This window comes from Chiloscyllium punctatum, chromosome 33, assembly GCF_047496795.1.
Source record: "Chiloscyllium punctatum isolate Juve2018m chromosome 33, sChiPun1.3, whole genome shotgun sequence".
Lineage (NCBI taxonomy): Eukaryota > Metazoa > Chordata > Chondrichthyes > Orectolobiformes > Hemiscylliidae > Chiloscyllium > Chiloscyllium punctatum.
Window position 1 is genome coordinate 13359041 of NC_092771.1, and position 22932 is coordinate 13381972.

The following is a 22932-nucleotide window of genomic DNA, read 5'->3' on the forward strand; positions in this document are numbered from 1 at the left end:
CACATTCTCCCCGTGTCTGTGTGGGTTTCCTCCGGGTGCTTCGGTTTCCTCCCACAGTTCAAAGGTGTACAGGTTAGGTGATTTGGCCCATGCTAAATTGCCCATAGTGTCCAGGGAGGTGTAGGTTAGGTGCGTTAGCCATGGGAAGTACAGGGTAGGGGGATGGGTCTGGGTTGGATGCTCTTAGGAGGGTCAGCGTGGACCTGTTGGGCCAATTGGTCTGATTCCACACTGTCAGGATTCAATGGAAACCAAGGATTCACATGAGGCCAGAACTGGAAGTGTTGTGAGACTGGAGGACATTACAGAGACGAGGAGGGACTGGATTGGGAGAGATGGTGGGGGGGAAGGCAGTCACGGAAGGATTTTAAAACAAGGATGAGAGCATTAGTCTTCCTCAGCTGGTCAAAAGGCATAAATCCCGTGGACACAAGCTGTGCAGTTGCTGCTGACTATTTTTGGACACACTGTTGCTCTGTTCTCTTCCAAAAGAAAAGCCAATGGATGATAGAGGCCTCACAAAACAGGTGTCAACATGACACACCCTGCTCTGTGCTGGTTCACACTGTCTGCGTTTTAAACTCTGATCCTTCAGTGTAAAGCTTGGCTAGGCCTCTTGTCCTGCTCACAACAACTGGAAATGCAGTGAATTCCAATTTGGCTTTAGGAGGAGGTCCAGCCTCTGACAGGCACCTTTGGCAATGGAGATCGCAATCTGTGTGCGATAAGCAGGATCATATTTCCACACACGGCCCTTTCTCTCATTTTGTGGAATGCAATAAAACTGTTTGCACAAGGGGATCCATCACTGTATCCACAATATGGCTGTCTTACATTCATACAATAAACCCATCCATAACCAGCAGTCTAAACCAAGGTTATACTAAAACCACCCATAACCAGCACTCTAAACCAGGGTTATACTAAAACAACCCATAACCAGCACTCTAAACCAAGATGATACTAAACTAACCCATAACCAGCATGCTAAACCAGGATGATACTAAACCCACCCATAACTATCAGTCTAAACCAAGGTTATACTAAACCCACATATAACCAGCACTTTAAACCAGGGTTATATTAAACTCACATATAACATGAGCTCTGAACCTCGGTCTTTACTTCACCCACTAATAACCAGCACTTTAAACCAAGGTTATAATAAACCTATACATAAACCTATACATAACTAGCACTCGAACTTGGGATCCATATTAAGTCCACACATAACCAACACTCCAAACCAGGTCTTTATTAAATCCACACATTAATTGGCACTCTAAACCAGAAACTTTATTTAATCCACATTCAACCAGCTCTTTAAACCACAGTTTGAAGACGAGGAACCTTCCCACTGTGAGGTGGGGGAAGGAGAAAATATACAAACTAGAAAGGGAGATGAGTCACCTTAGTGATTATTTTTATCGTTACCCCACTCTCTTCCCTAAAGGTGTGGCTCAGGATAGCTCTACAGATCGCTGAGGTCTGTTTTTATGGATGGACCTGTAAAGGCATCACATCGAAGCTTGTGCATACACATATAACTTACTATAATGGGCTGGGGATTGCGAGTGGATGTGGCGAGGCCAAGAGAGATGACAAAACCATGAGGTTGTGGATGCTTCTGGGCTGCAGAGAATGAAGAGTCTTGGGGGGTTTTTCAAGATGGTGCCCAGACATTGGAGACATAGTAAGTTATATGTGAATGCACAAGCTTCGATGTGATGCCTTTAGAGTCAAATCGTCAAGGTTTGCTTGTGGTAGGATTAAAAATGATACCTTCAACCCAGACCGTTAAGGGTAAATCGGATATTACAACTAGCAATTGAAATAAAATAGGAAAGTACATGGAAAACAGGCCAAATGGAAACCCAGCATGTCTTGACAGAGAGGTGACCAAGTGACTCTAAACTGTCCGTGAGAATTGTCCTATTTGATCCTCACAGGACCTGTTTTCCTGAATACAAAAGTAGATTAGATTCCCTACAGTGTGGAAACAGGCCCTTTGGCCCAACAAGTCTACACCGACACACAGCCCCATTCCCCTACATTTACCCCTAACTAATGCACCTAACACTGTGGGCAATTTAGCATGGCCAATCCACCTGACCTGAGGAAACCGGAGCACCCGGAGAAAACCCACGCACACACGGGGAGAATGTGCAAACTCCACACAAACAGTTGCCCGAGGCTGGAATCGAACATGGGACTCTGGTGCTGTGAGGCAGCAGGGCTAACCACTGAGCCACCGTGCCGCCCCCAGTGGAATGGTGATACAGCACGTGGTCTTAGATTGAGAACAGCACTAATATCAGGGAAATTGCCCATCTCATTGATTTCACCTCAATCCGGAGTCCTCCAGACCAGCCATTGCAAAGCAGGGTCTCCGATGGACAGAAACCCATTGTTATTATTCATTCGTTGCCAATAAATGTGCTGAGACAACCTTCCTTGTCGGGCCTACACTCTGTCAACATATTCACTCATTTGTATAAGTCTTTGATATACATGTTAAGTAGTTTAATCTAATAAATTTGTTTTACATCAAAGCTCACGCTTACTCTTGTAATCATTTTGATCAGACCGAAAGAACCCATTCGGTACTTTCAATATAGTCTGCTAGCTCAGAGGCATGCACCATAAGAGTCCTTTCTCGGATTAGCATTTTAGATATTCTCTAATCAACCTGTTCAGAGAGATAATTACACATCTCTGGAACAGGTGGGGCTTGAACCCGGGTCTCCTAGCTCAGAGGTTGGGATACTACAGTTGCAAGAGCCCCCACCCCCCTCCCCCCCGGAATCTCTAATAAATCTATCCAGATTATTGTCGCCATACCCTAGGTCCGATTCTGCCCCAGTGGCCTTGTTTTTTAACACCCTTGCCGGTGTGAGCAAACATCCCACCCTCCCCTCCAGTCCCATGACCTTCCTCTGTCTTTGGCCTCTTGACCTCTCAGAGCCCACCTTCACCAGCGATTTGTACTCGTTCTCCTCACTGACTGCTTCGTTTCCATCTGCAAACTTTGCAAATCCCTCTCTAAAACCCCCCTGTCATCCCAGTTCCGTGCAGCCTAGCTCCTCGATCAAGCTTTGAGTCACGTGTGTCCTAATACTTGGCTCAGTATCAAGTTTGGTTCGATAATCACCCCTTGGGGCCACGTGGTGCTGCATCAATGCAGGTGCTTGTTGCTGACCCAGGGGATAATTTGGATAGGCCCTGGATGGGTTGGCCCTAACCCTATCGCTTGTTGTCCTGATATCTGTAAGACCTCAAAGAACGGACACCCCAGGGCCTAAACACTTGTGAACAGGGTAAGGGCTGCAACACGTGAAATTGGTTCTGTGGTTCTGAGACATCACTATGTGAAAAGTGACAGAAGAGAGGGCATAAAATGTAAAGAGACAAGAAACTGAGTCACATCATATTAACCGGCCTCACAAACCACTCAATGATGGTCCAATCAATACAGAGTGACCTGGGATCACACTGAGTTTAACGCTGCAACTTAAACTAGTGCTCCTACGTATACTGAATAACCTGATTTATAGACACTCCATACGTCAGGACTTCACATTTAATCACAAAGTGCTGCTAATATGACTGTAATGATCATTTTCCTAATTGATTTCAAAGATGTGGCACTGAGCTGCCATGGTCTCACAGCTTATAACCCTCCTCAATCCTGATTGTCAGCGAAACACGATTTGACCAGATCCCCTTGTTCGAAGTTTAAAAAACGCTTGAGATGGAAGGTAGTGAACGGTTCTAGCCTTCAGCTTCTCCAACCTTGTCCTTGTCCTTTTGCTCTAGTTTAACTGGGATGCTTCAGTGCACTGATGGAGCAGACTGAATCATGCGAGGTATCATGTGGGATCCACTGCAGCCTGCCCCCTAACTTGTATCCGCACCAGTCTACCCCCCTACTCACTCACCTACATCGGCTTCCAGTCTGGAAACTCAGTCAGACAACAGGCAAACAGACCCTTCGGTCCAGCCCTATCCAGTTCCTCAACTGAACTAGTCCCATTTGCTTGCAGATGGCCCATATCCCTCTAAACCTTTCCTATTCATGCATACATCCAAATGTCTTTTAAACGGTGTAATTGTTCCCACCTCTACCATTTCCTTGTCACATGCACACCACCCTCTGCGTGAAGAAGATGTCCCTCAGGTCCCTTTTCAGTCCCTCTCACCTTAAACCTATTATGTCTAGATCTGGACACCCCTACCCTGGGAAAAAAGACCTTTGCTATTCACCTAGTCGATGCCCCTCATGAACGTAAGAGGTTACCTGCAAGGTTACCTCCAAAGTTTCAGGGCAAAAAGACCCAGCCTATCCCCATAACTCCGTCCAGTCTCGGTAACATAGCTGTAAATCTTTTTTTGCACCCTCTCCAATTTAATAACATCCTTCCTATAGCAGGGTGACCAGAACTGTATGCAGTTAGCTGTGCTATATGACTTTGTGAAGAGAGATTATCTGCTTGCACTCCTCACTGTGGGCAATTCCACTCGTCAAGGATGGCAAGAATCAAAGGCCACATGACCCCAGAAAACCTATCTGGTTGCCCCAAGTCAGGGGAGGTCTGTTGTAAAATGCATCCGGGTGCTCCAGTTTCCTCCCACAGTCCAAAATGTGCAGGTGAATTGGCCATGCTAAATTGTCCATAGTGTGAGGTGCATTGGTCAGAGGGAAATGGGTCTGGGTGGGTTACTCTTCAGAGGGTCGGTGTGGACTTGTTGGGCCGAAGGGCCTGTTTCCACACTGTAGGGAATCTAATCTAAAGGGTGATGGGATCATGCTGTGCACTGGCCAACACCACACCCAAAAGCCACAAAATGCCACCCTCATTCCCATCGTCTGTGAAGGGGAACCGTCTGGAATGACGCTCCCAAAAATCAAACATTGCGCGAGTCGGTGTGAATTTAAGAAGGTGTGCGGAAATCAATGCAGCGGTGTAAGGAAATTTGTTAACAGATTAGCAGTGAGAAAGGAGGAAATTTAATTAGCTCCGACGTTGAAATAAACTTCAAATGGTTTATATTAGCCAGGCCGCTTTGTCACGTTGGGAATGTTGATTGAATTTACAGAGGTTGAATGGAAAGTAATAGGCCTGTCAGACAAAGCTGTTGCAAACATTGAAACAGGGACAAATCCCTCAGCCTTGCACAGCTGATAAACATCTGTGCTGCCACATGCGAGGGGGCAGGAAGTGATTGAGAACTCTGTAGCGACCTACCGCAGTCTTACTGAATGAAGCCTTCTTAAATGAACATCCTTGGCTAAGCTCAGGAACCCATTACCATGGACAACTGTCGCCCATGCTGCACCGGGCATCGTAAACACTGGTAAAGGGGCACCCCCACTAAAAGGAAAGACCAGGATTCACAGGGCGAATACGACTTATTCAGCTGCCTGTGATCCAGAGATGAACCAAAGCAAGATATTGTGTGTGTGTGTGTGTGTCAGATATTTGAAACAAACACAAAAAAGAGAGCGGTAGAGAAACTCAGCAAGTCTGTGACAGCATCTGTGGAGAGAAAAACAGGGTTAGTGTTGCATGGCTCCTCTTCAGAACTGAAGTGGAGTCAAACTGGACTCAAAACATTAACTGTTTCTCACTGCACGGATGCTGCTTAGACCTGCTGAGTTTCTCCAGTGCTTGCTGCATAGTGCATAGACTAGGATATGCTACTAAGAAAAAAAAAATTAGCAGGACACACTGGGGCTTGGAACGGAGAGATTTTTAGCACTGCAGGGACTGAGATGCATCAATATTATCTTGATTTACTCAGTTTTCATTGACCTTTTGTCAGTTACCTAGATTCTGTTTTTATTTCAGTCCCCCAATCAGAGATTGTTTAACATGGTTGTCGGATCGCTTGAAAGAGGAGGGGTGACACTGAGGCTTGATGGTTAGCACTGCTGCCTCACAGCGCAGGGACCCAGGTTCGATTCCAGCCTCAAGTGCCTATCTGTGTGTGGAGTTAGCACATTCTCCCTGCGTCTGCATGGGTTTTCTTTGGGTGCTCCAGTTTCGTCCCACAGTCCAAAGATGTGCAGGTTAGGTGGATTGGCCATGCTAAATTGCCCATAGTGTTCAGGGATGTGTAGGTTTGGTGCATTAGTCAGGGGGAAATGTAGAGTAATAGGGTATGGCTCGGTGTGGACTTGGGCCAAATGGCTTGTTTCCGTACTGTAGAAATTCTATTGGATCGCAGTGTGCACACTAACATGACTGGGAGCAGCACAATTAGATTGCTTACAGTGTGGAAACAGGCCCTTCGGCCCAACAAGTCCACACCGCCCTGCCGAGGCGCAACCCACCCGTTCCCCTAAATATACCCCTTACCTAACACTACGGGCAATTTAGCATGGCCAATTCACCTGCCCTGCACATCTTTGGACTGTGGGAGGAAACCGGAGCACCCGGAGGAAACCCACGCAGACACGGGGAGAATGTGCAAACTCCACACAGTCAGTCGCCTGAGGTGGGAATTGAACCCAGGTCTCTGGCGCTGTGAGGCAGCAGTGCTAACCACTGTGCCGCCCACAATGTTGCTGCAGGGGAGACGGGGCATAGTGGGGTGGGCGCCTGGTACAGGCGACCGAGTTCCCCACTCCCAGAAACACTGGGGGAAAACATGAGAGAAAACCACTGGGACAGGAAAGGGTGGGCTCTTTCAAAGACTGATTCTCTAAAGCAGCCTGCCCATGTACTGGTGCTGACATCATCATGCACAGAACACAGTGACATCAGCTGCACAGGTGCAAACTCCCCATTGGAGCCAGTCACATCGCTGGTTCCAGCTACCACGGACAACCATTTAGGTTTCAGTGTAATCTCACTGCATTGCAATAGCTGCCCATATACTGTTCGGCACGAAATTCTGAATCCCTCCCCCCACACCCAATAACGTTCAAGGGACCTGGGCTCAAATCTCACCCAGGCAGATGGTGCAATTTAAGTTCAACTTTCAAAACAAAAAATCTGGAATTAAATGAAGTGGTAGCTTAATTGCAACTGTTGCAAAAACCTATCTGGTTCCCCAATGTCCTTTAGGGAAGGAAACTGCCGTCCTTACCCAGTCTGGCCTACAGGTGACTCCAGACCCATAGCAACGTGGCTCGCTTTTATAAAAGTCAAATGTTACGGACGCTGGAAATCAGGCATAAAGACAGGAATTGCTGGAGAAACTCAGCAGGTCTGGCTGTGTCTATGAGGAATGGAGTATCTGGCCACAGCTCTGGATACAGAAACAGAGTTAACGTTGACGATTGCAAAAATATGAAGAAGAGTCACATCAGAGTTGAAATGTTAACTCGGTGTTTTTCTCTCTCCACATAAATACTGCCAGCCCTGGTTAAACCTTAACTCTCCTCTGGACAACTAGGGAGGGGCAACAAATAAGGAGCAAACTCCTGCAGATGAGAGAATCTGTCATAGAAACAAAAAGTCCTGGAGATCACAGTGAAGACAGAACAAGTTAACGTTTCGAGTCCAGCTGATTCTTCTTCAGAACTGGATAGCAATGGTCTGTTAGCTAGCTAGTGACGGCCAGATCCTCCAAGCAGATTAAAAAAAAGATCAGGACAAAATTGAGTCTGAGCTCTTATGACAGAGCTGACTTAGTCCACATTGATTTCAGGGAGCATCTTAAAAGAGAGAAAAGCAGGAGACCGTCGAAGTTCAACTCAGATCGGGTGAACAATTGAGTGAGGGAGATACTAAACGCCCACTGACAACTGCCAAACTGGACAGCCGCAGGATAAATCCTCACCGAGGTGGGAGGGAATTAGGAAAAGGTGCAAACTGAACTAAAGAACCTAGAAACAAAAACTGAGGAGGTTTCAAAAGCCAGACGGAAGGGGGAGAATTCAATAATGCGCCTTTTATTTTGAAAGTAGGCAGCAGAGTAATCTGCCCAGCAGCCGTGAAAATCTGAGCGTGGCCTCTGTTAACACTCTGGTGATTTGAGCTTTTGGGTTGCTGTTTCCACATCCTGTCACTCGCATGATGAATGATTGTCATTTGACACATCGTGATTAATGATGCCCTGGGTCAAAAGGCAGAATTCCAGAGGGGAAAGGTTGTGGACCTTTCAGCCAACCCAGCTTGGGTTCTGAGGTAGCGCCTCCCAAAACTGAAGGCACTGACCAATCCCCTTCCGCTCCCTTTCCTTTTCTCTCAGAAAGGTTGAGAATAATTTATCCGGCGCGCCACATTGCGAAGGACTCCCTCTCTAATCTCCCCCCCCCTCCCCACCGCACTACCACTCCTTCCCCTTCATCTGATAAGAAATCAAAGCCTTCCCGCACTGGCACCAATTTCCATAGGCTTCTTGTAGCCCAGAGGAGGGGACTAGGGGCTGTGTAATCTAATACAGGTACTCAGTAATAATGCCACCACCACCCCACCGCGCCCCCACCCACCCACCCACCCCTGACCAATACCCCTTCAAAGGACTAAATCAAACTCAGATGGCCCTGTTTAATATTTGGTAACACCACTGAGCGCAGGGCCCCCATTCATCAGCCACAAGTATCAGGGACAGACAGTGCTCCTTTCACTGGGTTCCCACATCCCTTTTTCAAGAGAGACCGAGCAAGAGAGAGAAAATAAACTTTCGCACAAAATCTGTTTGAACATTTTGCCCTCGAGGTCCTTCTGTAGTCCTTGCTCGAGTTCAGCCTCTGTAAAACATCGACAGAGATGAAATCTTTTTGTCTTGAAGGGCCTTCCATGCAAACAGTGACCTTCTGTTTGTACTTGGTTGTCTGGTTTCCCTCTCTTTTCAAGTCCAATGTGTCCATTTCTTTTGAGCTATTCAACGTCTACAGCTAATGTCCTTCCAATCGGACAGCTTTACAGCATGGAAACAGACCCTTCAGTCCAACCTATCTATGCGAACCCTAAATAAATTTGGCCCCATTTGTCAGCATTTGGCTCCTATCCCTCCAGACCCTTCCTATTCACGTACCCATTCACATCTAGATGCCTTTTAAATGATGTAACTGTACCAGCCTCCACCACTTCCTTTGGCAGCTCATTCCGTACCCATATCATCCTCTGCATGAAAAGGTTTGCCCCTCAGGTCCCTTTTATATCTTTCCCCTCTCACCCGAAGCCTCTGCCCTCTAGTTTTGGACTCTCCCACCCCCGGGAAACAACCTTGTCTATTTATCCTATTCATGCTCCTCGTGATTTTATGAACCTCAAGAAGGTCACCCCTCAGCCTCTGACACTCCAGGGAAAACAGCCCCAGCCTATTCAGCCTCTCCCTGTAGTTCAAACCCTCCAACCTTGGCAACATCCCTGCAAATCTATTCTGAACCCTTCAAGTTTCACAAAATCCTTCCTATAGCGAGGAGACCAGAATTGAATGCAGTTTTCCAAAAGTGGTCTCACCAAGCATCCTTAACACAGTAAAGTAATCAAAGTCTTATTGAGTTTTGAGAAGATTTGTAGCTCAGGTTGAGGTTCTGGATGTAAATTTGCTCACTGAGCTGCAAGGTTCATTTTCAGATGTTTCGTCACCATAGTGGGTAACATCTTCAGTGAGCCTCCGGTGAAGCACTGGTGGTATGGCCTCCTTTCTATTTATGCATTTAGGTTTCTTTGGGTTAGTGATGTCATTTCCTGTGGTGATATCATTTCCTGTTCTTTTTCTCAGGGGGTGGTAAACGGGGTCCAAGTCAATGTGTTTATTGATAGAGTTCCGGTTGGAGTGCCATGCTTCTAGGAATTCTCGCACATGTCTCTATTTGGCTTGTCCTCGGATGGATGAGTTGTCCCAGTCAAAGTGGTGTCAACAGTTCAACTGGGACAACACATCCATCCTAGGACAAGCCAAACGGAGACACATGGGAGAAATCCTAGAAACATGGCATTCCAACTGGAACTCTATCAACAAACACATTGTCTGGATCCAATTTACCACCCCCTGAGAAAAAGAACAGGAAATCATTACCACAGGAAATGACATCACCAACCCAAGGAAACCTAAGCACACAAATAAAAATTGGGCCATACTATCAATGCTTCACCAGAGGCTCACTGATGACATTACCTAGTATGGTGATGAAACGTCTGAAAATAAACCTTCCAGCTCAGTGAGCAAACTTACATCTAGTAGTCAAGTCTGTTCTGAAAGAAAGTAAGGACTGCAGATGCTGGAGAGTCAGAGTTGAAACGTGTGGTGCTGGAAAAGCACAGCAGGTCAGGCAGCTTCCAAGGAACAGGAGAATTGATATTTCAGGCATAAGCCCTTCATCGAATATATGGAGGGGGAAGGGGGCTGAGAGATAAATAGGTGGAGGTGAGGTTGGGTGAAAGGCAGTTGGGAAGGTGATAGGTGGAGGCAGGTGGGGGTTAATTGAGATAGATCAGTGGGGAAGGTGGAGTGGATAGGTGGGAAGGAAGGTGGACAGTTTGGACAGGTCAAGAGCGTGGTACTGAGTGGAGAGCTGGATCTGGCTGAGGTGGGGGGAGGGGAGATGAGGAAACTGGTGAAGTCCATGTTGATGCCGTGTGGTTGAAGGGGCCTGAGGTTGAAGATGAGGCGTTCTTCCTCCAGGCGTCAGAGGATTTGGTGGTGGAGGAGGCCCAGGACTTGCATGCCCTTGTGGGAGTGGGAGATGGAGTTGAAGTGATCAGCCACAGGGCAGTGGGGTTGTTGGGTGCGTATGTCCTGGAGATGTTCCCTGAAATGCTCCACAGGTTGGCGTTCTGTCACCCCGATGTAGAGAAGACCACATCGAGAGCAAGGGACATAGTAGATGAGGTGGGTGGATGTGCAGGAAGATCTCTGCCACATGTGAAAAGATCTTTTGGGGCCATGGATGGAGGTGAGGAGAGAAGGTGTGGGTGCAGGTTTTACACCTCGTGTGGTGATAAGGGAAGGTGCCGGGTTTGGAGGATGGGTCTGTGGGGGAGGGGGGGTGTTGGCATGTACCTAACGAGAGAGTCAGAGAGGGAATGATCTCTGCAGAGTGCAGATAGGGAAATATATCTCTGGTGGTGGGGTCTGATTGAAGGTGGCGGATGTGGCAGAGGATGATGTGCTGTAAAGAGAGAATGACAGGGTGGAAGGTGAGGACTGGGGGGTGGGGGTGGGGGGGCTCTGTCCTTGTTGCGGTTGGAGGGGTGGGGTGCAAGAGTGGAGGTGTGGGAAATGGAGGAAGTGCACTCGAGGCCTTGTTGATCACATGGGAGGGGAAATATCTGAGTGAAGATGGTCTCAGAGATGGAGATGGAGAAGTCCAGGAAGGGGAGGGAGATACCCAAGGTGAACTTGAGGTCAGGATGGAAGGTGTTAGTGAAGTCAATGAACTGTTCAACCTCCTTGTGGGAGCACGATGTGGCACCAATACAGTCATTAATGTAGCAGAGGAAAAGGTGGGGAATGGTGCAGGTGAAGCTGTGGAAGGTGGACTGTTCCACGTACCCGACAAAGAGGCAGGCATAGCTGGGGCCCATGCGGGTGCCCATGGCTACTCCTTTGGTCTGAAGGAAGTGGGAGGATGTGAAGGAGAAATTGTTCAGGGTGAGGACCAGTTCTGCCAATTGCATGAGTGTGTCGGTGGAAGGGTACTGGTTGGGTCGGCGAGAGAGCAAGAAACCGAGAGCTTGGAGGCCTTCGCCATGGCAACGGATGTGCACAGGGACTGGATGTCCATGGTGAAGATGAAGGTGAAGTGTTATGGGGGCACGGGCAAACGAAAGTCATGGAGAAGGTGCAGAGTGTGGGTGATGTCACGTCAGAGTCTGTCCTGAGGAAGGGTCACTCATCCTGAAACGCTAATTCTGATTTCTCTCCACCAGATGCTGCCAGACCTGCTGAGCTTTTCCTGCAATTTCTGTTTTTGGTCAACGACGCAATCTGACTCCAAACCGCATGAAGAGGCAAACTACTGCAGATCCTGGAAAGCGGAAACACAAACAGAAATTGCTGGTGAAACTCAGTAGTTCTGGCAGCATCTGTGGGGAGAGAAACAAGAGTTAATGTTTCGAGTCCAGCCTGGCTCTTCGTCCAACCGAAGCCCTGTTCTTCTTTCTCTCCGCAGACCTGCTGAGTTTCTCCAACACTTTCTGACACATCACGATAGGTAAATGTCAAAGGGGTAGAGAGTCAAGGAGGTGACTGGCAGCAGGAGGGCACAGCCTCTAATGGGGCAGTGACAAAAATGTCATCGAGGGAGATGGAGATAGTGTGGTAACATGATAGTAATGATCAGCACAGCAGGCTTGAAGGGCTGAGTGGCCTACGCCTGCTCCTATGTTCCTTCCTATTGAACTCATACCATGTCCTGTTCTCCTTCCTCGTGTGTCCCATGCCTTATTTGCATTTAAGCAATGCCTCAACTTTTGCATTCTTGTTTTCAATTCCTTCCAGGGTCTTGACCCTTTCCCTCTTTCTGTAACTTACTGCATCGCCACAACCTTCTGGGATCTTCATTTCCCTCCAGTCAGGCCTCTGAGCATCCTGAGGCAGCATTGGTGACCATACCCTCAGCTGTGGAATTCAGCCAGGGGGAGGTGCTAGCGTAGCGGTAATGCTACTGGACTAGTCACCCAGAACTCAGGCTAATCTTCTGAGGATGTGGGTTCAAATCCCAGACATGGCAAACGCGGACACTTGAATTCAATAAAAATCTGGGATGGAAGGCTAGTCTCGGGGCAACCATGTAACCAACATCAACTGTTGCCAACAAAAATCCATCTGGTTCACTAACAAAAAAGGTGAAGCCGCCAAAGTCTTACTAGATCTGCTCCCTCATTAGAGAGAGAGAGAGAACTGGTGGTGGCTTAACCCGAGGGTCACCATGCCTCAGGTGAGGGGGAGGTTAAGAAGGAGACGTAACTCCAGCCAGTGTGGGAATTAAACCCACTCTACTAAACATCACTTTGCAACACCATTCAACCAACTGAGGCCAACCAACGCCCATCTGGTTCAATAGTGTCCTTTAGAGAAGGGAATCTGTGACCCTACATGTGAATATTAGTGACAGTTAACCCCTCTCTGGGCCATGAATGGTGGTCTAGCCAGTGACATCACATCTCATGAACAAATGATGATGATGTCACTCACATGCCTACCACCTACCAACATCACACCCCCCTCATCCCTCCACCACCACCCCCCCGCCCCCCTCCTCCACCACCACCATCAAACCTCTGAGCCATTTAATCTCATAGTCCTTCTTTAAGATGTTCCCTCGAATATGCCTTAGGTCTGATTGTATGATATGCAAATATGACACAGTATACACCATCACAGGAAGTGATGCAATGTCATACGCACGTTCTGCAGCCTCACGGTAACATAAAGCTATAGGACAATGCTTCTTAAATAGCGTTAATCTATCCTTTACCCCCAGGAGACTGTGTAAATATTCCTGAGCAGCGCAACCTGACCAACAACATACTAAAAACCTGCTTCTTTGGGAATTACATATGCGGCTCAGTGTCAAGTTTGTTTTTACGGCGAGAGGAGAAAAATTTTAAAAAGACATGAGGGGCAACATATTTACACAGAGGATGGTTTGTATCTGGAATGAACATCCTGAGGAATTAATGGATGTGGGTACAGAAACAACGTTTAAAAGACATTTGGATAAGTACATGAATAAGAAAGGTTTGGAGGGATATGGGCCAAGTGCAGGCAGGTGGGGCTGGTTTAGTTTGGGATTATGGTCGGCATGGACTGGTTGGACCATAGGGTCCGTTTCTGTGCAGTATGTTTCTATATCGAAGGCTCTACGTAAATGTGATTTGTTATACTGTATGTTTTAAGGCCACATTTTTTGTGCGCAGACATTTTTTTGCTGTTAATATTTACATTGTGCTATTTAATGGCCAAATGCTCATCGCAAGGCAGTAGCTGAAAGGGCTATTATACTGTGCAACAAGTTCAGCTCGCAATTAATCAGCTGGTCTGACAGTTTGATGTGAAGGTTAGAATTTCCATTGTTTGTTAACGTCATCAATAAGTGCCCCTTGAGGCTGCCTAATCAATCCACTGATAGCTGAGGACAGAAGGTGATCGTTGGAGAGATTTCGGCCTACTGGCGAGATTTCGGCCGACTGCTACTGGTCACAGCGGCAGGTCAAGCACAAAACCCCACCTGCAAGGAGCAAACTTGGCTCCTGCGATACACAGTGAATGTAGAAACCCTAATCTGGTTCTGGGGGCTGATGGGGTAACTTCCATTAGAACTGTAGCTGAATGTTGCCTCTATTGTTGCAGGGTTTGTTGGGGGGAAGCTGTATGTCTGTCCAGATGAGCTTCCCTCTGCCCTGACTGCAATTTTTCAGCCCCTTGCCCCCACTTTTCAGGGGGCACCCAATGAGGCCATTCCCTATAAATGCTCAGGCGGGCAGGAGGAGGGGTTCAGGATGGATGGGATGGCCTGGAATTCCACCCTGCTCACGCCGCCCCCGTGGGGGGAGGGTGCCCAGGTGGCTGTCGCGAGCTGGAAGTTTGAGTTCAGAGGCCGTTATGGAGTTCCGTTCGTCCCACTCCTCCTCTCCCCTCTCACGTTGCCATTATCATCATCATGGGGATGACACTCACCCACTCTCAGCGTTGAGTGTGTAGGTGGCTGTACAGACCGATGGAGCCACCTCAGGCTCTGTTACACTTGGGGGCACAAGGTGGTCACGGGAAGGGGCTGGGTGGTGTGTGCACTGTTTTCGCAATCCACATTATCCTTGGGATGTGAGAGGGAGACCTACCAGGGTGTTGCCTGGGCTGGAGAGTTTCAGTCATGAAGCGAGATTGGACATACTGGTGTTGTTTCCTTAGGGCAGCGGAGCCTGACAGGTATAAAATGATTGAGACGTACAAAACGTATGAGCGGCAGACAGGACGAACCTTTTCCCCTTGATTGAGGGATCAATGTCCGAGGAACGTAGATTTAAGGGAAGGGGCTGGGGGTTTAGAGGGGGAGGTGAGGAAGAACTTTTCCCCCCTGAGGGTGGTGGGAATCTGGAACTCGCTGCCTGTAAGGGTGGGAGAGGCAGAAACATTCAGGAATATTTAGGTGTGTGCTTTAGATGCCAAGGTATACAAGGCTATGGGCCAGGTGCTGGGGAATGGGGTTAGAATAGAGAGGGTGTTGTTGTTGATCAGTAATGGGCTGAAGAACGTTTGTCTGGGCTGTAGACCTCTATGACTCTCGACCGTACATTGCCATTCCTCTACCTTTCACTGATTGAGTCTCAGCAATTGTCAAGTTTGGCAGAGGGGTGGGTGACAGTGGGAAACAGTTTGGGAAAGACTAAGTTACTCTGTTCATGCTGTTGAATAAGCGCAGGCTATTGTCGCTGAGCAGCTGTTTAAATAGAGCTGAGCTCGGTAAATCGGGGCTGGATTTCAGATCGACTGACCTAACTTTCCACCGTGTTCCAGTGTCGGAACTGAACAAACATTTGTACAGATAGAGCCCTTCCTGTGCTGAAATGCTTTCTCAAGAATTTTCACTTGAAGCAACCAATTTGGCTTCTGACTGTCGTTACACAGGTGAGTGAGCCCAAAGGAGCTCCACAATACTGTCAGAGAAATGCTGCCTCTGATTAAATATTAACACCGGTTTATCGTGCAGATAACTGTGCAGTGATGCTGACAACACCAGCTCTGCATCCTCCAAAACTACAAATGACAGTCTGTCCTCAGTTAAACAGCCTGGTGCCTTGAACTTTGACCTATGCCGCCTATAAATCCATGCCCTGTTACAATAAGGGAGGTTGAAATCGATAGGGTTTTATTAGTGCAGAATAAATGCTAAATAATGTGGATGGGTTGAAGATGTTAATCGTTTGGAGCTGTTCCAGTGAAGTCAGAGGAGCACTCTCAGTTCCCACTTCAGAGCATGTTGTTAAACTTAAAAGAGGTCAGAAAAGATTTGGAGTACTGCATACAATTCTGGTCACCCTGCTGTAGGAAGGACATTATTAAACTGGAATAGGCACAGAGAAGATTTGCAAGGATGTTACCGGGACTGGAAGGTCTGAGCTTTAGGGAGAGGTTGGATAGGCTGGCACTTCTTCCCCTGGAGCATCATAGAGTGAGGGGTGACCCCACAGAGGCTTATAAAATCGAGGGGCATGATAGGGTGAGTAGCCAAAGTCTTACCCCCAGGAGAGGGGAGTCCAAAACTAGAGGGATAGGTTTAAGGTGAGAGGGTAAAGATTTTAAAAGGCGCCTATGGGGTAATTTTTTCACACATTGGGTGGTGCACGTGTGGAATGCGCTGCCAGAGGAAGTGGTGGAGGCTGATAAATTACAACATTTAAGAGGCATCTGGATGGGTACATGAATAGGAAGGGTTTAGAGGGATCTTGGCCAAATGCTGACAAATGGGGACGAGGTGAGATTGGAATATCTGGTTGCTAGGGCTGAGTTGGATCGAAGGGTCTGTTTCCGTGCTGTAGGATTGTATGACCCTATGTTTCAGATACCCAGTGTATGACTGAGGGAGTGCTGTGTTGTCACAAACTATGGTCTTACAGGTGACATGCTCACCCATGGCCCTGCCTAGTCCCTCAGACAAATCGACACAAACTTGCTCTTGTTGTGCGTTTTTTCAGCAGACCACTGATAGCCAGCTCCATATTTATTCTGAAGTTCAGTCACTGTTGTAAAGTGGGAAACACAGCAGCCCACAGAAAGCAAATGGCATGGTGGCTCAGTGGTTAGCACTGCTGCCTCACAGCGCCAAGGACCTGGGTTCGATTCCACCTTTGGGCGACTGTCTGTGTGGAGTTTGCACATTCTCTCTGTGTCTGCGTGGGTTTCCTCTGGGTGCTCCGGTTTCCTCCCACAATCCAAAGATGTGTAGGTTAGGGTGGATTGACCATGCTAAATTACCCATAGTGTTCGGGGATGTGTAGGCTAGGTGCATTAGTAATCAATGTAGGGGAATGCGTCTGTGTGGGTTACTCTTCAGAGGGTTGGTGTGGGCTTGTTGGGCCAAATGGCATGTTTCCACAGTGTAGGGGTTCTAATTCAAATCAAGTAGAGTCATAGAAATGTACAGCATGGAAACAGACCCTTCGGTCCAACCCATCCATGCTGACCAGATATCCCAACCCAATCTAGTCCCACCTGCCAGCACCCGGCCCATATCCTTCCAAACCCTTCCTATTCATATACCCATCCAAATGCCTCTTAAATGTTGCAATTGTACCAGCCTCCACCACATCCTCTGGCAGCTCATTCCATACACATACCACCCTCTGTGTGAAAAAGTTGCTCCTTAGGTTTCTTTTATATCTTTCCCCTCTCACCCTAAATCTATGCCCTCTAGTTCTGGACTCCCTGACCTCAGGGAAAAGACTTTGTCTATTTATCCTATCCATGCCCCTCAGCCTCCAACCCTCCAGGGAGAACAGCCCCAGCCTGTTCAGCCTCTCCCTATAGCTCAAATCCTCCAACCCTGGCAACATTCTTGTAAATCTTTTCTGAACCATTTCAAGTTTCACAACATCTTTCCGATAGGAAGGAGACCAGAATTGCACGCAATATTTCAACAGTGGCCTAACCAACGTCCTGTACAGCCGCAACATGACCTCCCAACTCCTGTACTCAATACTCTGACCAATAAAGGAAAGCATACCAAACGCCTTCTTCACTATCCTATCTACCTGTGACTCCACTTTCAAGGAGCTATGAACCTGCACTCCAAGGTCTCTCTGTTCAGCAAAACTCCCTAGGACCTTACCATTAAGTGTATAAGTCCTGCTAAGATTTGCTTTCCCAAAATGCAGCACCTTGCATTTATCTGAATTAAACTCCATCTGCCACTTCTCAGCCCATTGTCCCATCTGGTCCAGATCCTGTTGTCATCTGAGGTAACCCTCTTCGCTGTCCACTACACCTCCAATTTTGGTGTCATCTGCAAACTTACTAGCTGTACCTCTTATGCTCGCATCCAAATCATTTATGTAAATGACAATAAGTAGAGGACCTAGCACCGATTCTTGTTGCACTCCACTGGTCACAAGCCTCCAGTCTGAAAAACAACCCTCCACCACCACCCTCTGTCTTCTACCTTTGAGCCAGTTCTGTATCCAAATGGCTAGTTCTCCCTGTATTCCATGAGATCTAATCTTGCTAATCAGTCTCCCATGGGGAACCTTGTCGAACGTCTTACTGAAGTACATATATGTCACATCTACTGCTCTGCTCTCATCGATCTTCTTTGTTACTTCTTCAAAAAACTCAATCAAGTTTGTGAGACATGATTTCCCACACACAAAGCACAAAGTAATGGACTTTTTAAAGAAAAATGATTGAAGTACAAACACAGGCTAGGAAAACAGAGGTAACCCGACTGCTCTTCACTGAATGGATGCCCTGAGACCTCTTACGTAGGTTTGAGAGAGCAGACAGGATATTGTTTAACATTTTCAGACAGTTGGCACTTCTGACAGTACAGCTCTCATTGAGTACTGCATTGGGACAATTAGCTTTAACTTTTGAGCAGGACTTGAACTTGGAGCCAGTGACTCAGAGACAACAGCTGAGCCACAACCAACAGAAAATATCCCCTCCTCACCGCACCACTTCAATAAATGACAGGAGTGTTCTCCCTCGCCCTCATGTGGTAACTTGGGTCAATGTTGAACTCACAACCAATGGCATCCAAAGATGGGACAGCTTGGCATGAATGTATAATGAATGCAAAGTTCGGCCAATGCTGGAAATCTGAAATTTAAACAGAAAATGCTGAAATGCAAGGTCAGATGGGCATCTGCGCAGACAGAAACAGAGTTAACATTTCAAAAAGAGGTCTGAAGAAGAATCACATTTGACGTGAAACATTAATTCTGTCTTTCTCTCTCCACAGATTCTGCTTAACCTAGGGAGTATTTGTAAAATCATACAGCACGGAAACAGACACTTCGGTCCAACCAGTCATTGTCGACGACCATCCCAAACTAAACTAGTCCCACCTGCCTGCTCTTGGCCCATATCCCTCCAAACCTTTCCTGTTCATGTACTTATCCAAATGTCTTTTAAAGGTTGTAACTGTATTCCTATCCATCACTTCCTCTGGAAGTTCATTCCACACATGAACCACTCTCTGTGTAAAAAAGGTTGCCTCTCATGTCTTTTCTCAATCTTTCTGCTCTCACCTTAAAATGCACTACCTCCCCTTGAAATCCCCTATCTGTGGGAAAAAATACCTGTCATCTATATCACCCATGATTTTTCAAACCTTTATAAGGTCACTCCTCAATCTCCTACACTCCAGTGAAAAAAAATCTCCTTATAGCTCAAACCCTCCATTCCCAGCAACATCTTTTCTGAATCTTGTCCAGTTTAATAATATCCTTCCTATAACAGAGCGACCAGAACTGCACACAGTGCACTAGAAAGGGTCTCACCAACACCCTGTACAACGTCGACATAAAGTCTCAACTCTTATACATTTTCCAGAACCTTCTGCTGTGAAATCATTATTTCTTGCCTGTCTGTGGGATACAAACAGGCCATTCACATCACAATCGTGTTTTCATTCCAAAGGTTTGTTGGAAATGACTCTGGGAAATTCCAAAGTCAAGACGAGACTAAGGGCAGGTAGAAGAGGAAAGGTAATGTCAGACTGGCCTGAGGGGCACAGGGGGGAGCTGGGAAGTGCAGTACCATGTTGAATGCCCAGTTCACACTCCTCTTCAGTATCGCTCCAATGGGAAGAGCAGGGTCAATGAATTTACATATAAATGGCTTCCCTCGTGCGAAGATTAGCCTGTTCAATATCCCAACATCTGCTGGGTAGGATTGAACTTGAACATTGCCAAGAAAAGAAACAGGTTGGCCAATCTCTTGCTACTTGTTTAACTACTTGTCTAGATGTTGTCTAACCCTAACCCTTGATAAGACTGTAAGAAATAGGTAACAAAGTAGACCATTTGGCCCTTCGAGGTTGATCAGCCGAACATGGTTGATCCAACATTCCTCACATCCACCTCCCTGCTCTTTAATCCTTGATTCTGCGACAGATGAAGAATCTATCTACCTCAGCCTCAGATATACACGAGGACTCTGCCCTCACAGCTCTCTGTGACAAGGAGTTCCAAAGACTCTCAACCCTCAGAGAGAAGAAATTCGTCCGCATCATAGTCTGAAATTCTGACACCATGTCCTCTGGTCCGAAAATCTCCCATGAGGGGGAGCATCCTCTCAGCATTGACCCTGCCATCTTGCACTCATTGGGATGAATGCCAAATCTCAAATGATTCTTGCGAATGTCCTGATGAGCATAAGACAAAAAGTCATCTGCTTTTTGCAAGGACTTTCCAACATATTTCAAGAAGGTAACTCACCACAACCTTCTCAAGGGCAAGAAGGGACACACCAGTGAATGACACCAATGTCCCATGGAGGAGTAATAAAAATGTTGTAAATGTCCTCATTAGAGGGAGAGAAACCTTCACTATCAAATCCTTCACTTTGCCGAACCACACACATACCTTGTCCAGGATTGAGTTTAAAGTAAGTAACCCTTGCTGGGATCACAGAATATCATTACAAATACTGGGGAGGTGGTGGGGGGTGATTGAATTCCTTGCTCCTTGCATTCGACATTGTGCAAGTTATAACAGAGGAAGCGGGACCGTATGAAGCACAGTGTTTTCTTTCTCTGCAGGAGATCGCCTCTGCTCCCTCCTTCAACATAGACGCCGGGAAATGAAAACGGGAAAATGCTAATGTACAGTGAAACCCAAGAGTTCCAGAACACTGAATTGCCTGGTGATTATTTTGAATACAAATCGTATTGACAGTGTCAAAATAAACCAGGGTTGGTCAGGCTCCATGAATATTTTATGATGGGCTCCCGAGAAAGCTGCTGTGGTGGTATCTCCATTGGAATTGAGAAAAGTGTGATTGAATCCCACCCAAATCCGTTACCAGGGGCTTGGTGGGGAGGTGGCACTAAGCAGGGAGGAGACAAGCAATGCATTGTGCATCCAGCAATACCCAACAAAGGGATAGAAGGAAAGAGTTCATTCCTGATGATGTCGAAGTATTACTTGAGTTCCAATGCAACTTTCAAAAGACAAGGTGGCATGGTGGCATGGTGGCTCAGTGGTTAGCCCTGCTGCCTCACAGCGCCAGGGACCTGGGTTCGATTCCAGCCTCGGGTGACTGTGCGGAGTTTGCACATTCTCCCCACGTCTGTGTGAGTTTCCTCTGGGTGCTCTGGTTCCCTCCCATAGTCCAAAGATGTGCAAGTTAGGTAGATTGGCCATGCTACATTGCTCATAGTGTTCAGGGATGCGTAGGTTAGGTGCATTAGTCAGGGTTTAAATGCAGGGGAATGGGTCTGGGTAGGTTATCCTTTGGAGGGTCGGTGTGGACTTGTTGGACCGAAGGGCCTGTTCCCACATTGTAGGGATTCTATAACAAAAAATGTCAACACTGACAAAACCAAAATCTTCAAGACTACAACGGGGAAGGGGAAGGGCCCTAACTGGATAACTCCCTCAAAGCACCATGATGGGCCGAGTGGCCTCCATAATTGACTAATTTTGAATTGTATTTACACCACATTTTTCACAAACTCAAGATTTCTCAAAGAGCTTTGAAGGATTCTTTTTGAAGTGCCGTCACTGTTGAGTTATCAGAAATGTGGCAGTGCACAGTCGGCTCCCACGAGCACGGTGCCTCACTGGTTAGCACCACAGTCTCACAGTGCCAGGGACCCGGTTCGATTCCAGCCTTGGGTGACTGTCTGTGTGGAGTTTCCTCCGGCTGCTCCTGTATCCTCCCACAGTCCAAAGATGTGCAAGTTAGGCGGATTGGCCGTGTTCAATTGCCCCATAGTGTCCAGGGCTGTACCGGCTAGGTGAGTTAGCCATAGGGTTACAGGCACAGGGTAGGGCAGTGGGTCTGGGTGGGATGCTCTTCAGAGGGTTGGTGTGCCCTCAATGGCCTGCTTTCACACTGTAGGGATTCTGTAAAGCAGCATTATTTTGATGCTGGAGAATCTGACTGTAGTGGGATCTTACTCTGTAGCTACAACACCATATTCTGCATTCTCTATTAATGTGATTTACTTATACAAGGCATAATTTGCCTGGATAGCATGCAAAATTATCCTTTTCACTCCATCTCAGTACATCTGATAATAATCAAATCAAATCAAATCAAAGTGGTTAAATGAAAAATAGTGTTCAGAATACTAGGGAGACCAGCCTACTCTTCTTTAACCTTGGGGGTTTGGCGTGTAATACAGAAAGCGGCTGAGGCCAAAACATTCAATGTTTTTGAGAAGGAGTTAGGTATAGTTCTTTCAGACTAAAGGGATCAAAGAGCATGGGGAGAAAGCGGGAACAGAGTTAGATGGCAGAGCAGGCTGGTTGGGCCGAATGGCCTCCTCCTGCTCCTGTTTTCGATCTTTCTAGGACACACTGGGCCTCGGTTTAACGCCTTGTGCAGAAGGTGACATTTCCAACTGTGCACTTTTTGCTCACTACCACACCAGCCTGGGTTGTGTGCTCAAGTCTTCAGGTTGAATTCTTGGTTCAATTCCTGCCTTAGGCGACTGACTGTGTGGAGTTTGCACATTCTCCCCGTGTCTGCGTGGGGTTCCTCCGGGTGCTCCGGTTTCCTCCCACAGTCCAAAGATGTGCAGGTCAGGTGAATTGGCCATGCTAAATTGCCCACAGTGTTAGGTAAGGGGTAGATGTAGGGGTATGGGTGGGTTGTGCTTTGGTGGGGCGGTGTGGACTTGTTGGGCCGAAGGGCCTGTTTCCACACTGTAAGTAATCTAATCTAATCTAATCTAGTTTGAAAACATCAGTCAGCATCAAAAAGGGTATTGCCTGACACATTGTTTCACATAGCACAGAAACACACCCTTCAGCCCATGCCGAACACAATCCCAAAATAAACTACTTCCACCTGCCTGCTCCT

General features: G+C 47.2%; 1 protein-coding gene across 4 annotated transcripts in view; it reads right to left on the reverse strand.

Moving 5' to 3' along the window:
• LOC140458446 (AT-rich interactive domain-containing protein 3A-like) overlaps positions 1-22932 on the reverse strand; it is a 231454-nt gene that overhangs the window by 33295 nt on the left and 175227 nt on the right. The gene's annotated exons all lie outside the window — the stretch shown is intronic.